The 21,070-nt window shown below is 41.3% G+C and overlaps 2 long non-coding RNA genes across 3 annotated transcripts; one reads left to right on the plus strand and one right to left on the minus strand.

The window, feature by feature from the left end:
* Window positions 1-8,528: 8,528 nt before the first annotated feature.
* Window positions 8,529-12,531, minus strand: LOC123493597 (uncharacterized). The gene is made up of 3 exons (XR_006662257.2): window positions 12,027-12,531; window positions 10,077-10,261; window positions 8,529-9,978 (listed from the first exon to the last, which is right to left on the minus strand). It is a non-coding gene; the product is annotated as an uncharacterized lncRNA (long non-coding RNA).
* Window positions 12,532-13,705: 1,174 nt separating this feature from the next.
* On the plus strand, window positions 13,706-19,997 carry LOC109737058 (uncharacterized). 2 transcript variants are annotated; one of them, XR_006662258.2, is made up of 5 exons: window positions 13,706-14,026; window positions 14,099-14,151; window positions 14,520-14,755; window positions 15,510-15,663; window positions 19,731-19,997. It is a non-coding gene; the product is annotated as an uncharacterized lncRNA (long non-coding RNA). The 2 variants fall into 2 exon arrangements; XR_002226502.4 differs by lacking the exon at window positions 19,731-19,997 and having other exon boundaries at window positions 15,510-15,842.
* The last annotated feature ends 1,073 nt before the right edge of the window (window positions 19,998-21,070 follow it).

A 21,070-nucleotide genomic window follows, 5' to 3' on the forward strand; every position in this document is an offset into this window, starting at 1 on the left:
AAACGGGCTGCCAACAAAAGATAAGAGTCCCAAACAACAGAAAACAACCTGATTACGAAAAAAACATTGGGCCGCGTCCGTCACAGACAAAGAGAGACAATCTGCCCGGAAACGCACAAATCATGACGTGAAAAAAGCATCCAATGGCTGATACGATGAATGATGCCAAACTTTAAACTCAGCTAGCCGAGTTTCAGCTAAACCGAATATTTATTACAAGTCTTTTAGATAGGCAAGATACCCGAGAAAAGCTATTCTCCCATGCACGGGAGGTCCGGTGCATGCATGCATCGTTGGTTCTGCTGGAGATCCGTGCATGCATGCTAGCCTTCCTCGTATATGCGTGGTAGAGTTAAATACACTATAGGTGCCCTAACTTGTCCCGTGCGGTCAGTTTGGTGTCTAAACTTGAAAAATATACAAAAGTGGTGTCGTAACTTGTTTGGGCGTTCAAATACGTGTGCCTCTGGACGTATGCCGCCGTATCGAGTGCCAGCATGCAGGGAATTCGAGCATGGCACATTCTTGTTGCCTGACAATCGAGCGAACCAGGCGGTCACGGTCTGGTTTGCGCTTAATTATCAGCAAGCGGTTTATTTAGATTATTGCACGTATCGCTCTGCTTTTACTAGAGTAATTTTTTATTTATTTTCAAGTTACTATCTCGTTTTTCTTCGACTGAAGTTTCTGTTTAGTTTTCATGATACATAATTTTTTCCATATGAAAAATAAAAAAATATATCAATATGAAATTTTGTTTATTTTATGTCTCTATTCTATTTCCATTATTGTGTATGTTGAAGAGATAAATATGAACTTTTTCTAAAATGGATGTGGAATTAAAAAGTTGAACCTATGTTAAAAACACGGTGAGCATTTTTTGAAATACATGTTCACGTTCATGTTCTTTTTCATTTTCATATTATTTTAGAAAATGCTTACCACGTTTTTTGAAAATTATGAATGCCTATTAAATAATATTGTGTCATATTATTCTTAGATTTCTACAAACACGCTTAACATGTTAGTACATTTCTAGAATTTATTATTGGCACACAATAATATTTAATACATGTTGAACAGTTTTAAAATACAATATTGTCAATTTTAAATAATTGTGCATTTTAAAAATAGAATGAAGATACACAATAATTGTTCGTGCTTATGGTCCTCAATGAAGATGCATAAATTTACACAATAATTTTTAATATACGTTCAACTTTTTATGTCCATATAAATTTTAGAAAAATTTCATGTTTATCTCTTCAAGGTACACAATAATGAAAATAGAATAAAGATATAAAATAAACAATAATTGCATATTGATAGTTATTTTATTTTTTCATATGGGAAAATTTATGTATCATGAAAAAATGGAAACTTCACTAAAAAAAACTGAAGCAGCACTTCAAAAAAACTGTAGAAAACATGTGCAAAGCGATACGTGGAGTCGTGCATATAAGTTGCTAGATAGCAGTTAAGTGTAAACCAAAATGTGGCCTCTTGGTCCGCTTGTTTGTTAGGCAACCAGAAGGTCCGTGGTTTGAATTCCCTTCATGCCAACTTGTATTTATATTTTTGCGGGAATTAATTAAAGTACACGCGCGTTCCTGTAAAAAAACAGCATGCGTCCAGCGCCCGTAACGATTTTTTCGAGAATTAACTAAAGTCCAGTGGTATTTCTGTAAAAAAAAAACTGCACACACAGCTCACAACGCGCCCGCACCCACTGACATGTGGCGCAACGACATGCTGGCATCCCACACGGGCACTTGATACGGCGGCATACGTCTGAGGCATCATATTTGAATGTCTAGACAAGTTACGGCATCATTTTTGTGTATTTTTCAAGTTTAGACATTAAACTGATCGCGTCGGACAAGTTAGGACACCTGTAGTGTATTTAACTCTGCATGGTATCTACCATTCGCATTAATAGCCTCGTATCACCACGTCCAGTCATCAATCCACTTTATGCCATGCATGCATCCTTCTTTCTCTTTTTTCCTGTTCACAACAGGCTACTATGACACATACATGTCTGACAATATCTCTCCCCTCTTCATCTCAAAATCCATCACTTTTACTTCCCTTATTACAGTTTAGATGGTTCATATCTTTAAAACCAAAACCCTTTTTTTGAAATTTTTATATATTTGAACTCCTCACATCAAGACCTTTAGAATAAGATCAACTTTGGATACATTCCGAACACGTTAAAATTCTAATGTTTCGATACACTTTTCACTAGATATATGGCTGAAATGATTTTTTAATGCGTGTAATACAAAAACGTGAGTCAAATTATTTTCTTGAAATTAGTCAAATTATTATTCTAAATTAAGTGAAATTAGTTTTTCTTTTTGAATTAGTAAAAGCGGTGTTTGTACTGAGTAAACTCAGCATTTTGAAATAAGCAAGATTTTTCAATGAGTGAAATAAGTTTTTTTTTCAATGAGTCAAACCAGTATTTTGTAATGAGTGAAATATGTTCATGAAATTTAAACTCTCTTAAAATCTATTCAAGATTGATCTTGTTTTAAAGGCCACGTCGTCAAGAATTCAAATATATAAGAAGATTTTGAAATGAGTTTTTTATTCAAAAGTTTATCAACGAAAGAATATCTTACAAGAAAATAAAATGTTGGCTTTTGTATGGATAGTTGATTACGCACAGGGGATGACTTTTGCATTACCGGGCCATGTATCACTATTCCACCATTAATGCTTAGGACAATTCTTAGGTGTATATGACAGAGTATATATGGTATTGTACGGAGGAGTGCCAACGAAAAGTATTACTAGAATAATCGTCCTTGTGCCACACCGAACGCCTGGACCATGCACGGGACCTCCCGTGCATGGGAGAAAATCCAGTCTCCAAGATACCCCGCTTCTTCCCCTGATCTTTCTTTCCCTCTTCCCGCCGGGGTTCCCCTTGCTTGCTTGGTGGAGGCTGCTGGCCTGCTGCTGGTAGTGTAGAAGACTCCAACGCGCCATACGTGCGAGCAAGCCACACCCAGAACGCCATGAGCCCGGCGATGAAGACAACCACAACGCAGATGCAACCGGCCAAGACACGGGTGTCCTTGACCACGGTGGCCAGGACGGCGGACACCATGAGACCCAGGACGCCGACGCCGAAGCCGTAGACTCCTACGTGGCGAAGCTTCTCGACGACGGTCACTGGCGTGCGCGGCAAGAACAGTTCCGCGTAGGACTTGACGAGGAAGAGCACCGACCAGTAGGCCCCGTACAAGAGCACCAGCGGCAGCCGCCATGGGACGCTGCTGAAGAAGGAAGGAGAGCGTCCTGAAATGTAGGCGTAGATCACGGTCGCGGTGATTCCTACAGGTCAGACGATCTGGGAGACGACGGCCGTCACCCACCTCTTGGTACGGGATACGTGTGCCAGGGACTCCCCCAGCGTCGTCGCAGGCGTAGCCATTGGTTAGCTATGTCGACGAGTTCTGTGTTTTCCACGGTGTTATGTTGTACATGCGGTGTGTTATATAGTACTAGCACAAATGTCCGTGCGTTGCAACGGGAGGGAAAATTGATACATTGCTATAAAAAAAAGCTAGTTGCCCCGTCCACCAAAACGCCACCAACGCGGCACAGGCTCCATGGTCAATGAACTATTTTCCATTGATGGATTTAGTAAGGGAACTTTCAATAAAATTATATTGTAAGCTTATACGTATCATACTCCATTCGTCTCAAAATACTTATGGGAAAATAAAAAAATAGAGGTATTTAGAATTAAAATACATGTAGATACATCCATTTCTCCGACGAGTATTTTCGGATGGAGTGAGTATGTATTAAGCCTAAATCTGGGGTGCAAATATTCAGTCCATGAACTACGGTGTTACCCTATTTAACACCGTATGGAATTATATTCAACCTCGCGTCCGACATTAGCGAGCAACAATGACGGTAGTTGCAAAAATAATTATGAAGTAGATCTCGTCGATGATGCTGTAAATTTATCTTTTACTTCTAGATAGTGTCTTTTCTTTGAAGCTTCTTTGTTGTTTTCACGTGTACTCTGTGTAGTAGATCTCGCCAATCCAATGAGCTCGTTAAGGCCCTCCACTATGTAGGCTAAAAGCAGTGCCAAATTCACTTTTGCTTCATTTGGCACCAGTGCCCTCCATTGTCCAGCTAGTGCCATAATTTTTTTCAGGGAACCGGAGCATCTACTTGCTCCGATGCCACAACCAATAAAGCAATAAACTAAGCCTGTCACTCATGGGAAGAACCGGCTGTGAGCCAGGAACAAGTCGCTGGTAGTGGGGCAACCGTCGCTGATATATATACTAGTTTATATGTATGAGTCTGACCTCCAGCCGATGCCTAATTCTTTCACAGTGTGCGGGCGGTGCTAAATATATTTTATCTGACATCGTCGTGTGCGTGGCATACTTTTTAAAGTTGTGACACCGAACACACTGTGGAAGGCCTAAAGCCTCTCGATTCATTGCGTCAGAGACAGGTTTCTTTAGTTACAGCGCGCATGCTAACCCATGCAACATGCACAGGCACGTATAGTAGTATGTGACCGGGTCTGTCTATTCCATTTGCTCAAGCAGTCACCGAGATTTATCATAGAATCATTACAGCTAATCATTCGGCTTAAACCAGGATTAACCGGTTCCACAAAAGCGCCCAACAGCGCAACATCCAGACGGTGTCATCCGGCGCCAAGGCGGCACATGCCAAAGTCTAAGGAAAATACATACCAGTCCAGTATTTTTTAGTAAAAAAATAATAAATTATCCATTATAGTCCTTAGCACTAAATAGAAAAGATAAACAAAATAAAATTATCTATCTTTGTGTGGCTGTCCAGATTGACTGGTGTTGTTTTCTATGTGCCGTTGTGGCATTTGTAATTCGGTTTTTCATATCTTACTGGGACAATTCTCTTTTTATTTTTTAATGAATCGCGATCATTCGAGTCGACCGAAAAAACATATTTATGTTGCTAGCTTTGAAATATTTGAGGAACCTGAGATTTCGCAAAGCCATAATCTACATCTATACCTACTAATAAAGCAAGGTGTGTTTCGCCAATATTTTCATCCGTTCACCGCCGAAAATAGGTTTTTTCTACCCAAGGTGGTACTAAATTGTTATGCGTTTGTCTGCAAGAAAAAGAATTTTCGTACATGAGCTGCACACTGCAACCCGGCGAAACCAGCCCACTTATTGTTCTGCCCACCTAGCTCTAAAATTCAAAAAATTGAACGGAATATTTTTTGAAATTCATAAAAATTTCTTAAAAGCATGAACCTTTTATAAATATACGAACACTTTTCAAATTTGTTAACATTTTTTGAAATGGGAACATTTAGAAGAAATTTATAAAATGTATTTTTAATGCAAAAATTATTTACAATTTTTGAACATATCACTACAACAAGAATATTTTTCAAATTTGTAACATTTTTAAATGCATGTTTAATATCTTGAACAAATATGAAAAAGCCAAACATTTTTTAAAAATGGGAATATTTCTTAAATTTAAAAAAAAAATCAGAACGATAAAAGATTTAAAATTGCAAGCATTTTTTAAATAGGAACACAATTTTAGAATTCGTAACATGAACTACCAAACATACTTGGCAACATGATTTTTTTTCCAAATTACGAACATTTTTTTGAAAATTCAATGCATTTTTGGGAATAGCAAGAACAAAAAATTGAATGGAACATTTCTAGAAATTCACATATATTTATTTATGAAAATACGAATAATTTTGAAGTTGTTAACAATTTTTAAAATGGGAACAAGTTTTCAAAATTCAGAAGAATGTTCGAAAATGTGTTTCTTTAATGTAAATATTATTTTCAACTTTTGAACGTATCGCTAGAACAAGAATATTTTTCGAATTTGGAACATTTTTTAAAATCTTGAACAATAATGATAAATTTTATAAAATGTTTAACATATTCTGGAGAGACAAAAAGTAAAATTCCAAACAATTTTTAAAATAGGAAAACAATTTTAGAGTTCGTTACTTTTTAGAAAAATTGATCAAAAACTAAAATTCCGAACATTTTTTTAATTTCGAATTTCAGAGAAAAAAGGAAAAAATAGACTTTTAATGTGAAAAATTAAAAGAAATACGAAATAAAAAGAGAAGGAAACAGAAAAAGCAAAATATAAACATTAACATAACACGGAAAAAATGGGCGGCGCAGTCTTGGGCCTCCTGTGCGTAGCTTGAACTATTTGCCGCACTGTGCGGGAAATAGGATATTTTATTGTTGCATGGGCAGGAAAAAAGGGCCTGATCTTACTGGGCCGTAGCACACGCGGCCCACGTACGAAATTCTGGACATATCGATTTTTCCTTGGTAACAGATGCACGTACAAAAGTTTAGTACCACCTCGGATAGAAAAAATATCTTTTAGCGGTTTTTTGAAAATTCAATGCATTTTTGGGAATAGCAAGAACAAAAATTTGAATGGAACATTTCTAGAAATTCACATATATTTATTTATTAAAATATGAATAATTTTGAAGTTGTTAACAATTTTTAAAATGGGAACATGTTTTCAAAATTCAGAGGAATTTTCGAAAATGTGTTTCTTTAATGTAAATATTATTTTCAACTTTTGAACGTATCGCTAGATCAAGAATATTTTTTGAATTTGGAACATTTTTTAAAATCTTGAACAATAATGATAAATTTTATAAAATGTTTAACATATTCTGGAGAGACAAAAAGTAAAATTCCAAACAATTATTAAAATAGGAAAAAAATTAGATTTCGTTACTTTTTGGAAAATTTGATCAAAAATTAAAATTCCGAACATTTTTTGAAATTCGAATTTCAGAGAAAAAAAAGGAAAAAATAGACTCGTAATGTGAAATTTAAGAAGAAATACGAAATAAAAAGAGAAGGAAACAGAAAAAGCAAAATATAAACATTATAACACGGAAAAAATGGGCGGCCCAGGCTTGGGCCTCCTGTGCGTAGCTTGAACTATTTGCCGCACTGTGCGGGAAATAGGATGTTTTGTTGTTGTATGGGCAAGAAAAAATGGGCTGATCTTACTGGGCCGTAGCACACGCGGCCCACGTACGAAATTCTGGACATATCGTTTTTCCTTGATAACAGATGCACGTACAAAAGTTTAGTACCACCTCGGATAGAAAAAATATCTTTTATCGGTGAATGGATGAAAGAATCGAGACTAGTACATGTTGTGTGTATATGGGAGCAATGCAGAGTAGGGCATTTTGGAGACCGAGCTCCATGGAGCCTTTTATTTTGAAAAATTCAAAATTTGTAAATTTCAGTTTCAAAAAATTCTGAAAAAAATACACATGTATGCAAGGATGTAAAGTGTATGTGTGAAAAATTTCACAATGAAATACCTTGAATTGTGAGCTGCACAAAAAAACAAAATCATGGACTTTAAAGATGAACAGTACATATGTTAAAAAGCCCCAGATTTGTCTTTTTTGTGCAGCTCATCTTTTAATGTATTTCGACCTGAAAATTTGCACACAAGTACATTATGTATCGAGGTATATGTGTGTTTGTTTTCAGAATTTTTTGAAACTGAAAAAAAAAAGAAGCTCGGTCTCCGTTTGGCATTTTTGAGCAATGCAAGTCTAATTCAGATCCCTCGAATATATATATGGAAACAATGAAAATGAAAACGCGTCTCACTTCGACTCCTCCAAGATACGGATTCGGACTCTTCACTCCTCGAATATATTATGAACAGAAATAATGAACGCGCGTCTCATTTAGACTCCTCCAGGATATCTCTCCCTAATCTTTCCCTAATAATTATAATATATATATATATATATATATATATATATATATATATATATATATATATATATATATATATATATGTATATATGTTATAATAAAGCACGGATCGACTTTATCGGGTTCACCGTCACAATACATTTTCTTCCTGTGAATTATGCTTTTAATTTGAACTTAAAACGTATAAGCGAGGTGGTACTAATAAAATTTGATACGTCCCGAACGAGCGAGGCGTAGATGCATCCTCATCCTGGCGACGACGGCTTCCCCGGTGGGCCGAGCCACGACACGGATTGGTTCCGGGTTCACCGTCATTATTTTTCCATCGAATTCGAAAAATAAAAAGCCAGGCCACATATACATGGTACTCAGGAGTCGAATTCAACACCTCCACTTCGTTACCCAAGGGTGCAACCAATTGAACTAGCGTATGATACTGTTTGGAGTGGGCCGTTCATACTAATGAATAGTACTACCGATGACCTGCAGTGCTTCACCGGGCTTGAAAAAATAGAGTGCTAGGCCTTTGCTGGGCCGCAAGCCGCGTGGGAGAAAATAGATAGCGCTGGGGTGATCAGGTGAGCATCCATATTTTATGTTAGACTAGTTGAACGCCCGTGCGTTGCCACGGGACAACAAACTTACACAAAGAGACATTTATCAAATCATCACAATACTATGCATCATGTATGTCGTATGCAGCTTATGAGCTTGTTTAAACAAATATTATCTTATACAAACACAGCCTTTTGCCTCTTGAGCACCGGCGCTCGTGTCCACGCTACAAAATCACTACATATGAATGTTATTTATCATCTCAAAAGGTTAAAAATAATAGTACTGATATTTGCATCCTATACAAAAATAACAAGCAGAGGGAACGAAATGCAAATAGAAATCTGTAGAAACACGACAAACCTTCTTATTTTTGCACATGCTGCATTCATTTAAATTGTTGTAGTTTTATAAGCTCAAATAACATGTAGAATACTACATGTGTGAATTTTGTGGTGTTTTTTTTAGAAATGGAGACTTTTGAAATAATAATTTTGGCACCGCTACAGGAAGTCCAAAGTGAATTTACTGTCTTACACTTACTAACTGAACAAAATAGTAAGGTGCACTGCATCATATTCATACCAAATTCGGAGCTCATGAATCATCCTTTTCTTCTCATCCAGGTGCACTGGTATCCAAGCACCATGGCAATGGGACAGAACACAAGGTAAGCAGGGGATACTATAAGAAATTCACTTGGATGGTTTGACCAAAATGCAACTTAGCTAATGGAATATTGGAAGGATTTCCTATTAACATGGAACTGAACAGAAGGCTTGACTAATTATTTGGCAGGCCGCACTTAGACCATTTACTATATCTTCAAACAACCAAAGACCAACTTTGTTAATTTGTCCCATTATGAGGTTAAAAATGGACCCTTCCTGAAGTCCTCCTAGTACCTTTAGTACAACCAACATTAATAGCACATACCTGATAATTTTGCTAATCAACGTCGAGTTCCTAGTTAATACAATTCCTTGCAGACTTTGCAAAGTACTGATAATTTCCAATAACTATATTTGGATTTGGTTGGTGCTACTCAGCAGAAAAATCATTTTTAATAGACATTTAGTACAAATTCCATGGCAATTCAAAAAGGCACCATACACACAGATTCCAGTTGCAATAAATAATTTTTACACAATGCCTACAAAGCAAAGAAACAAGTCTCACCTTCACATTGTTGGATGGTAGCAGTTCACTCATTCTAGAATAGTCTCTAGTTGGGATGGTAGCAGTGATGCAAATTGATTTCATTGGAGACACACATTGTATTGTCTTTCCATCAAAATGCTAGTTAGTCCAAGAAAAGTAGAGTTTGTAATAAATTAATACTGAGATATCGTGATTAGTTGTTGACATCCAACAACCTCTGTTGGGATACCTATATGTCAAGATTACATCGAATTGTAAATAGTCACTGGTTCTGCAAAAAGAACAATCAGTCACAATACATGCTGTGAATATTTCAAGAAATAAATGTCACATTTGCAGCTCCAAATGCTTCTTATCCTTGGGGCTTTTGATTCCCTGATAATCTACTTAGCCACCAGCTCTCTAATTTCTGTTACACTTTTCCTTTGCTCCACTGGGCCCCAGTTTCTCATTCTTTCTACTGCACCAAAGCAGTTTTAGGTGCACTGAACATTGACTAGAACTCGGCTAAAGTGAAAATGGGTACATTGGTCAAATCTTGATGTCATGAACTCTTACCCATATGCCCATACGGGTTGAAGTGGAGGATCTCCACGGGTCTTAATCCCCAGCAGCTCCATCATGAACCACGCGACACCATCTACAGCTCATCCCCGCTCAAGGTGTGCGACATACTTGTTGTATGACCCCGGCGTCAGCCCGCGTGGCAGCTCCACCACCCGCCCCCTGGCAACTTGTTGCCCCTGAGAACGATCATGCGTTGCCACGAGAAAAAAATTAGATAGTACAAAAATATCAATTTAAACAAACTGTTATGGACACTTTTATTAAGGTATTTCATGTCCGCCCAATTTTTTTAGCAATTTAACTTTAAATGTGCTCATATCTCTTTCCCTCAGTTTGTCACTCTTATCCGGACTAATTGATAGAATATGTGACCCTTGCTTTAACTCAGTCAAAATGCCTGATAGTCCATGGTAATCAATAGAATGCCCCATAGTCCTGGGAATAGACGGGACTCTCATTTGGCTCTTTGTGGAATGAGCAATGAGGCTCTTTAACGAGCATGACACATCAAATACCCCCATCTCCTCCAGATTCCATCGACTTAGGAAAAACACCGCATGGATCCTTCCTATATAATCAAATGGTAGCAGCAGAAATCAAGCTCATCAAATCAACAAAAAATTCCACGGTGAATATACCTGAAACACATTTTGATCAAATCTTGCACGACTTGACATGGCAGCAGGTCCAGGAACACCTGTTCCATAGGCCATAGCCCTCGTTTGTGTGCACTGTATACCATACTCATATATACTTTTAAGGGGTAGTTGTAATGTACATCAGTGGCGGAGGACAATTGTTTTAGGTAGGGCGGACTCTAGAGTGTTAATAAATTCAATGCAAAATGAAAGTCCAATATCTCATATCTAAATTACGTTCAAGACAAGGAAATTACAACGAACCTTGCAAACTAACATGTACATTACTTGCATTTCCTGAATCAACGAAAACACCTATAAGGCATAGCCTCTAGTCACACATATACATATGCAAGCTTTAAAAGAGTGACAAGAAGATTGCAGTAATAAATACATAAAGAACTATATCCAATTGTTAGTCTGAACAGAGACAAAGACCATAGTAGATCACAAAGTAGAGAGCTCCCTAATAATGGAATCATTTTTGTTTGAATAGTTAATGGAAAGACAACAGGCTCTAGTCACCAGTTCTTCTCACAGCAGCAGCTAGCGCTAGGGCTGCTTGCAACTATCTGCCTGGCACCGACGTTGCATTGTCCAGCTGCCCGCCGCTGTCCGTTGCGGCTCACAGTAGCCGCTAGCGCTAGCGTTCTTTGCTCACTGACTCACATGGTGCTTGTACATTGTGTCATCAAACAATTCCTCTAAAGATTTCATAGCATATGGTGCATGTACATTATGTCACCAAATAGCTCCTTGAAAGAATACTCCTACAAGAAGTGCCTAGAGAACTTGATCATGAATTCAGTATTCACTACCCACATGATGCAAATTCATCTTGCATACAGTACTTACAGTGATGAGCCATAGCATGTTCATTTGCCTACGAACTATGTGTGTCTGCAGTATGCCTAACCCCCTGAAAGGACAACATACACCTAATACTAATAGATGCCCACAAACTTATATAATTCGGTATGCTTCAAAAGAGTTTGTAACTGTGATGCTATTTCTGAACTTTATGGCAAAAAATCCATCATAATTTGGCATGCTTGAAAATCTCTACTATTAAAGGTACGATGACCTTCTGCATCAACGCATCCTCCCCAACAGTGCACCAGTGGACCCTTGCTTTTGATCAGTCAAAATGCCTCATAGTCCCCATTTGCCCAAAGTAACTCACGTATAGACGTGAATTCCTCAAGATAACCATCTGAGCACAACGCACTCACTTCCCATGGACTAAAGAAACTACCGACAATGATTTGCACAAGAAAATAACAGGTAGTAGTAAACCATTTACCTCTTCGTCCATCCCGATGTGTTCTTGGCCTCAGCTCATCCCCACTCGGTGTCCATCGGAGGAGGCTCTGGCCATCATGGTGGTGATGCAAGACTCATGGGTGCGAGGCGGAGCCTGTTAGCGAGGTCCCTGTCCATGTCATCCCTACTGACCTCCATTTTGTCGAGGAAATTGAGGAGGGCGGAGGACAGGCGCGCTGAACTGCATACATAGACGTCGGCCGCATCAGCTTTTCCCGAGGATCCGGATCCAGCGGCACGGGATCGGCCAGCACCGCCGCTGCGCTCCTCCTCCTCCTCCCCTCCCTCTCTCTCTCTGCGGGTGAAAGGCCAACAGCACCGCCGCTGCTCCCTCCCTCCCTCTCTCTCTCTGCGGGCGGAAGGCCCCTTCCCGGCACCCAACAGCGGATCGCGATGTGTCGCGCGTGGGGGCGGGAGAGAGATGGGATCGGAGGCGAGGGGGTGGGAAGAGTGGGACGTGGGGCGTGGGACACGTGGGATGTTTTTTTCGTGTTTTGAGCGGGGACGGAAAGAAGTGGCGGGCGGAAGGCATATCGATACTCATAGAGGAGGTCGAACCATCACGACGTTCGATTCTCCTTTAATAGTAGAGATTAGTCCCACATCATTCGTTTAGATCAATCCGTAGCCCTTTATATACGTAGAAATTCTCCGGTATGACCACCAAGTTGCCTAAGAAAGGTCAACGTCGGAGCGGACAAGGTTATAAAGGTCGGGCTGTCTTGGGCATTAAAAGAAATCAAGAAAGCTGTCCGTGACAGCGGAGAAGATTATTGGGCTGCATGCCGTCTGGAACGGGATTGTGGGAAAATTAATCATTGCGCTGTGTTATTTTATTTTATTTTCAAGCTCGAGACTTCGTGTTACTAATCTAATTTTAAACACAAAATCAAGTGTGTTAATTGAACAACTCTATTTTTTGAAAACTTAATTGAACAGTTCTGAAGTGAGGGAATTAATGAAAATTTGTGAGTTCCACAAGTTTTTCCCTTCATTCTGGCTTTTTTTTTCTTTTTGTTGTTCTACTGAAACTCTGGTAGACATGACGGCAATAACATCATTTTTATACTATATCACTACAAATGCGAGTAATATCCGCTACTCGAGGAAAGAGGAATAGGAAAAATATGAAGTGAACTATATGTTTTTAGAGTTATGTTCCCTTCTTCTATCTATATTCATACAAAATTTGTTAGAGTTGGATAGAAGAAGTGGCGCACTGAGCCGATTTGAAAATGAGCAACATTTCATAATTCTCATTAAATTTGAATCCACGTCAAAGTTTTTTCCCGGTGCAACGCACAGGCATTTGTGCTAGTATATATATATATATCCCTAATCTCTTCCTAATAATAAAGCACGGATTAACTCCCTGGGTTCATCGTCACAATACGTTTCTTTCCGTGATTTTATGCTTTCACTTTGAATTTAAAACATATTCGAGGTGGTACTAATATTTTCGTCTGTACACCTAAGGTGTGTTTTCGTTCACCGTTCGCTGCGTCCTACCGACTTGGGCCTGTTCACTGCGTCCTACCGACTTGGGCCTGTTCACCGTCGCGGCGCTCTTGCAAAAAAGTCCCTGATGAATTACGTATTGAACGCGTAGTTCTATTTTAAGTCTATAGAGAAAACGTTTTGTGGATCGGCTTGGGCCTTACGAGCGAACAGAAAAATATAGGCACACACGAGCACGAGGGCTCGCCTTCGATGCGTGCGGGTACGCCGCCGCCGCCACCGCCTCCGCGCGCCGCCGCCACCGCCTCCGCGCGCCGCCTCTCCGGCCATCCGCTGCCGCTGACGCGCGCGGCCTCTCTGCCATCCGCCGCCCTGTTCTCCTTCCCTTCCCCATTCGTCTCAATCTTCTCCGGCGCCACCTGAAGCCTCCTCAACCTGAAAGCTCCTGCCATCAAGCCCTTCTAATCTCGCTGGAACATGGACTTAACCGGAACGCCGTCCTGTTAGCCGTGCCCACTTGAGGTACGTCCTTGTACAATCAGTAAAAGTTGTTTTATTCATTTCGTTTTGATTCTTGACTATGTCAATCTGCAGCGAGGAGAGAGTGGTGAGGCGGCTTAGGTGAGGCTCAGGACGGCGTCTCGCATGTAAGTACGCCACTCCTGCGTCTCTATGCTAATCCGAGTGCAGTACTCTGCACAATGCTCTACTTCTTCCTAAAAAATATATGTTGAATGCCCCATGAGGCCATGACTGGTTTGCACTTCTGGTGTTCGACAGTATGCCTAAGCAGTGACCGGATCCATGATGATATCCAGTTCTTTGTCTCGTGTAAGAGTATTATGATATATGAGATGCTTGAATGAAGGGATCCTTGATTAATTTGTCCACAAGTAGCCCAAGGATTTGGGATTTTAGGGTTTGTTATGAGTAGTTAGCTGCCTGTGATGTGTGCCCAAACAAATTGTCATGTAAATCATTATGAACATTTGTTTTTCTTGTGGTGCCGTTCAAGTGGGCGGAGGCAGCGACTGCCACCATGGTGTCGTCCTTCTCCCACACCTTCGTCGCAGGACCGGATTCACAATGACGCCACCGCATCTAGCGACGACGCAAGCTCATGTGGGTGCCGCAACTTCCAAGGACATGGGAGTCTCCATGGGCAGCGAGTACGTGAGCACACTCACACACCACAACTCTCAAGGATGCGGGAGCCGCCTCAGCCCGAGAGGACTCGTGAACCATGCTCAGGTATAACAGTTGTTCTTTATGTAGCCTACTCACCTGGCCGTGAAATTCCAGTCTGATCTGCAGTATTCTTTTGCTCTCCTATTTTGAGGTTGGATTGTGTGCAATAACAGTTTGTGTAAATATCTGAGGGTAAAGACAGCTCACGTAGATGCCTCTGTGACCAGACCTCTCTATATATCCTTTTCTATAAACTAATAGTTGTCATTGACATACTAATTGTGTGCTTTTCTATTAGAAATTCTCAGGGTAAAGACATCTCATGGAGATGCCTATGTGACCAGACCTCTCTATATATCCTTTTCTATAAATTAATAGATGTCATTGCCATACTAATTGTGTACTTTTCTATTAGAAAAGCACAAGAGATTTGCTTCTGTACTCCTAATTAATCTGGTTTAGTTCAGCATAATTGTTCTCAGTCATTATCCTCAAATATTTAATATGAACTAATGCAGTCACGACACCATATTTCTTCCCCTGCTATACACTTATATCACTATACCAATTTAAATATAGGGAGCTGCCTATGGACCTGGAAGCCTGAAAAAGGAAAATAGTAAACAACTTTGAGTCTCACAATCAAAATTGAGACGATATTGTATATATTTAATTGGAATTATGTGAAAATTGTAGTGTGTTTTATCTATTTCCTTATCTGTTGTTATGTATTATTTGTATAGTTACTGTTTTCAATGTTTAATTTAACCTTATGTAATTTCTGAAAAAACTGAAAGATGCATAAATGGATAAGCAGGTGAAGATATTATTGTTATGCTGATCATGGAGGATGGATATTTCTTTGAGCTTCTATCGTCGATAGGGACGTTGTAGTGAGATTTCTATCGAACTCAAGATATTGAAAGTTGAAGGTTGGCACTGGTGGGGCTTGCTTCTATGAGCACTGTTAGGTATGTGGCGTCAACAAGCCCAATAATAAAAGCAAATCTCATGCTACTTAGTCAACTAAAGTCAATGAGCCCCAGATATATCCGTTATCTTCTTCCATAAATAATATTAATGTGTCAATCAACCGTGTGATTTCATTATTTATGCTTTTTATTAATAATATTATTAATTATAGAGATAAGTCGATACGTCTTCTCCTTGACATGTGTATCATCCTTTCATAATTGAAACACATGTTTTTAGGACCTCTAGAGCTTGCTACCTACTATTTTTGTTTTGTAGAATTTTTTTGTGAAATGCTAGCATTTCCTCTGTTATTTTTTGTTTTGTTAATATTGTGTCACAACGGCACGGATCCATGACAACTGGTTCTCACCAGGCACCCAACACATGCCGACACCACCTTTATTACCATCATGATATATTTCAAACTGGGATCAAAGATAAGAAGTTCTATTTTAAATTCGAATATAGTGATGAATTATAGCTCTATATAAACAAATTTTAAGTCCATTTGGAATCACCGTATAAATTGTTATTGTGTTCATCTATGGATTTTTGTGAGCATTAAATTTCACATGAACTATCATTGTGTTTTCCCATATAATTCTAACTAAATTTAAGTACACTTCAATTATGTCTCCCGTTGCAACGCACGGGCATTTGTGCTATTATATAATAAAGCACGGATTGAGTATGTCGGGTTCACCATCGCGGAGTTTTTGCAAGAAAGTCCCTGATGTTTTAGTTATTTAATTCGCAGTCGTTATAATAAGTCAACCTGAAGCGGTACGGGTGAGAGAAAACAAAAGAAAAAAAACCAGCCACTCGCCCTCCCAAATCCTCTCGACCTCCAGCGTGCTAGCACCTCCCGCCCCGCCCCAACGCGCCGCCACCTCCCGCCTCGCCCCATCTTCCCGATGCGTTCGGGCAGGGCGCCGCCGCCAGCCACTCGCCCTCCCAATCCCATCTCGAACTCCACCGCGCCTCCACTCCTGCCTCGCCCCATCTTACCGATGCGTTCGAGCTTTTGTCACTCTAGCAACCCACTATAAGCGAATCATGAACGTATTGCAACACCCTACAGCGGAAATCCTTCACGTGTGCACGGCGCGGAAGGCACCATAGGACAGCACCAAAATAAAACATACAACTCAAACCAATCTAGATCATCAATCAACGCAAAAGACAAAAGAAATCTACTCAAAACATCCTAGGATGACAACACATCATTGGATCGTAATATGTGGCATAAAGCACCATGTTCAAGTAGGGGATCACATCGGGGTGCGGGAGAGTGGACCGCTTAAAAGAGATGATGAAGGTGATGATGATGGTGATGTTGATGAAGACGATCAGCGCAGCGATGGTTCCCCCGGCGGCACTCCGGCGCCACCGAGAGAGAGGGGGAGAGGTTCTCCCTCTGGTCCTTGGCCTCCATGGCGATAATGGCCCCTTCCGACTTCCTCCTCCATGGCCTCCGGTGATGATGGTCCCCTCCAGCAGGTTGCCAGAGAGGGCCTAGATTGATTTTTCGTGGCTACAGAGGCTTGCGGCGGCGGAACTTACGATCTAGGTTTCTTTCTGGGGGTTTTGGTATTTATAGAAATTTTTGGCGTCGGTCTCACATCAAGGGGGTCCATGAGGCAGCGACAAGCTAGGAGCACCCTCTCGGGGGGTAGGGCGCGCCCCCTGGCTTGTGGCTTCCTCTTGAAGCTTCTGGACCTTCCTCGATGCTTCGGGGGTCTCTTTTGGTCCACAAAAAATCACCGTAAATTTTCAGCCCCATTCCGAGAACTTCTATTTCTGCGAAAAAACGACACCACGGTAGTTCTGCTGAAAACAACGTCAGTCCGGATTAGTTATAATAAAATCATACCAAAACCATATAAAATTGTTGTAAACATGGCATGAATACTTCATAAATTATAGATACGTTGCACACGTATCAGCAGCCGACGCTGCCGGTGGTGAACCGGATTCCCAACTCCTAGAAGACCTTGTCTTCCTCAGGTCTACTACTCACTCAGTTGAGCAAGGTAGAGCTACGTGGTACTGACCGAGAGGTCCTCCCTCGTCGCTCCCGCTAGCAACGGGGAGAGGGAACCCTAGCCGTCGCCCCCCTTTCCCCTCCTCCCGCCCTCCCTCCCCCGTTGTCGCCGGCAGGCGCTGACGGGCAAACCCCGGTCGGCGCGGCGGTGGCGGAGCCGTTTTTCCTCTCTGCCTTACGGCTGCTGGTGCGGGATGTGGCAGAGTTGGGCGGTGGCGCTATGCTGCTGTGGGGCGCAGTGGCTCGCCGGTGGACCTGCTGGGTGGTGATGCGGTTGTCTTCCGACGGCATATCGATGACCTGGGGCTCATGTGGGGTGCGGAGGCTGCGGTGTGCTCGATTCGGCCGGGTGATACGTCTCCAACGTATCTATACTTTTTTTATTGTTCCATGCTATTATATTATCCATCTAGGATGTTTTATATGCATTTATATGCTATTTTATATGATTTTTGGGACTAACCTATTAAGCTAGAGCCCAGTGTCAGTTTATATTTTTTCCTTGTTTTTGAGTTTTACAGAAAAGGAATACCAAACGGAGTCCAATGGACGTGCCAATTTTTTTACGATTTTTACGGACCAAAAGAAGACCCCGGAGTAAAAGAGTTGGGCCAAAAGAGTCCCGGGCCGTACACGAGGGTGGGGGGCGCCCACCCCCCCCCCCCCCCGGTGCGCTGGCCTACCTCGTGGACGACTCGGACACCTCCTTGACTTGTTCCCGACGCAAAAAATTCCTATAAATACTGAAACCTCCAGAACATAACCTAGATCGGGAGTTCCGCTGCCGCAAGCCTTTGTAGCCACCGAAAACCAATCTAGACCCGTTCCGGCACCCTGCCGAAGGGGGGAATCCCTCTTCCGTGGCCATTTTCAACCTATATGACAAGCAAGCTCTAAGCTAAATATGCTAGGCAACAAACTAATTAGCAAGCCAACAAGCATACAAGGCTAAGTAAAGTGCGGGAAAGGATTAACCACAAGTGAGACGAGGACGCGGATTTTATCCCAAGTTCACTCTTCCTTAGGGAAGAGCTACTCTCCGTTTGGAGCGGTGCCGGAGCCAAAGCTTGCGGAACGCCACCGAAGGCTCACCGTAATCTCCTTCGAGTCACCCCCAACGGATGAGCCTCGAATCACTCGGGGTTGGTCTTGAAGGCGACCACTACACCTTTACAAACTTCTCCGGAGCACACCACAAGCAAGGAAGCTTCCGGAGGAACCTCTAACCGCCTAGGAGCCCAAGCTCCAAGAGTAACAAGTCATGGTGGATGAATGTTGTGGGGAACGCGATTTGGTTTGGTCAAAGTGTAGATCGGGTCTTGCTCTCCCAATCCCCAAAGTTTCAACAAGATTGGGTGGAGGGACTGAGAGTAGTGAGCAAAATGGGGTGTAGCAATGGAGGAGCTCAACAAGACATTAGGATTGAGGGATGGAGGAGGAAGAAGGGGGCTTATATAGTGTTCTTGGCCGGGAGGGGATTTCTGCCCGTTGGACCCCGTGCGCACGGGCCAAGTCAGCCTCGTGCGCACGGGGTGTCCAGTGAGTTTCGAGGTACCCCGTGCGTACGGGGGTCAGAGACCCCGTGCGCACGGGGTGTCCCGAAATATTCTGACTACCCCGTGCGCACGGGGGTCAGAGACCCCGTGCACACGGGGTGTCCAGAAGATTTCTGATGAAACATCACAGGACACCACGGCAAAGCACACAATAAGTGGAATATCTGAGGAGGTGCAGGAGGGCTGGTGTATCTGTCTTGGAGGCATTCCCACACGACACTAAATCCACGAAGACCCCTCTTGATAGTGCGGTTTTACCTACGACTCAAATCGAACCAAAACGAAAAACCTTCGAGTCGCCGGTAACCACGCCTTTGATCTTTTTGGACTGGGGGTCGCACACCTCCATCAATGGACACCTTGGAACCAAAGTCCTGAGATAAACTTTAGCAACCAACATTAGTTCCACTAACCACATTGTCATCACACCAAAATATAATCTAAGTGATACTTGCACTTTCAGGTGGCCATCTTCATCGTCCCGGCGCTCTCCATGACGAGAAGGGAGTAGTTCACCCTCGGGGCTGAGGGTATGTACAAGTAGCTATGTGTTTGACCTCTCTCTCTCTCGTGTTCTTGATTTGGCACGATCTTGATGTATCGCGAGCTTTGCTATTATAGTTGGATCTTATGATGTTTCTCCCCTCTACTCTCTTGTGATGGATTGAGTTTTCCCTTTGAAGTTATCTTATCGGATTGAGTCTTTAAGGATTTGAGAACACTTGATGTATGTCTTGCATGTGCTTATCTGTGGTGACAATGGGATATCACGTGATTCACTTGATGTATGTTTTGGTGATCAACTTGCGAGTTCCGTAACCTCGTGAACTTATGCATAGGGTTGGCACACGTTTTCGTCTTGACTCTCCGGTAGAAACTTTGGGGCACTCTTTGAAGTACTTTGTGTTGGTTTGAATAGATGAATCTGAGATTGTGTGATGCATATCGTATAATCATACCCACAGATACTTGAGGTGACATTAGGGTTTTGGTTGATTTGTGTCTTAAGGTGTTATTCTAGTATGAACTCTTGAATAGATCGATCGGAAAGAATAACTTTAAGGTGGTTTCGTACCCTACCATAATCTCTTCGTTTGTTCTCCTCTATTAGTGACTTTGGAGTGACTCTTTGTTGCATGTTGAGGGATTGTTATATGATTTAATTATGTTATTATTGTTGAGAGAACTTGCACTAGTGAAAGTATGTCACAGCCCTAGAATTGCTTGTAACTAATTGCATGAAAGCATTCATGTCATCATGTTTAAATTCAAGACATTTTAATTGGGGATTGATAAACCCTAGCACCAAATGAATTCAAATAGGTTCAAATAAAATCTTTTTCAATGAACCCAAAATGCTCTAAGAAAAGTTCATGATTTCTGGTTAAGGTGCAAACCTCTGCTAAAAATGATGAATATATTTTTAGGTCATTTTTGGATTCTTGAATTAACACAAAAGTATTTGAGTTGGAGCCATTTAAATGCTATATATATTTTAAATGGTCCAAGTATTCTGAAGTTATTTGTGGAGCTCTGGAATAGTTCATCTAACATCCACAATAATTTTTAGAATTTATTAAAATGATTTAGTGCCTAAACTAAATCAAACCAACATAACAAAATAAAGAAAACAAAATAGAGAAAACCAGAGAGAGGAGAAAACCTTACCTGACGCTTACCTGCAGCCCACCTGGCGTCCTAAGTCCTAACTGTGCAGCCCAGCCCAGCACCACAACTCCTGTTGCCTTCCTCCTCGCGCCAGAAGGACGCGAGGCGCGTGTGCCTGCCTGCGTACACCCCTGA

The sequence above is a fragment of the Aegilops tauschii genome, chromosome 4 (genome assembly GCF_002575655.3).
Source record: "Aegilops tauschii subsp. strangulata cultivar AL8/78 chromosome 4, Aet v6.0, whole genome shotgun sequence".
NCBI lineage: Eukaryota > Viridiplantae > Streptophyta > Magnoliopsida > Poales > Poaceae > Aegilops > Aegilops tauschii.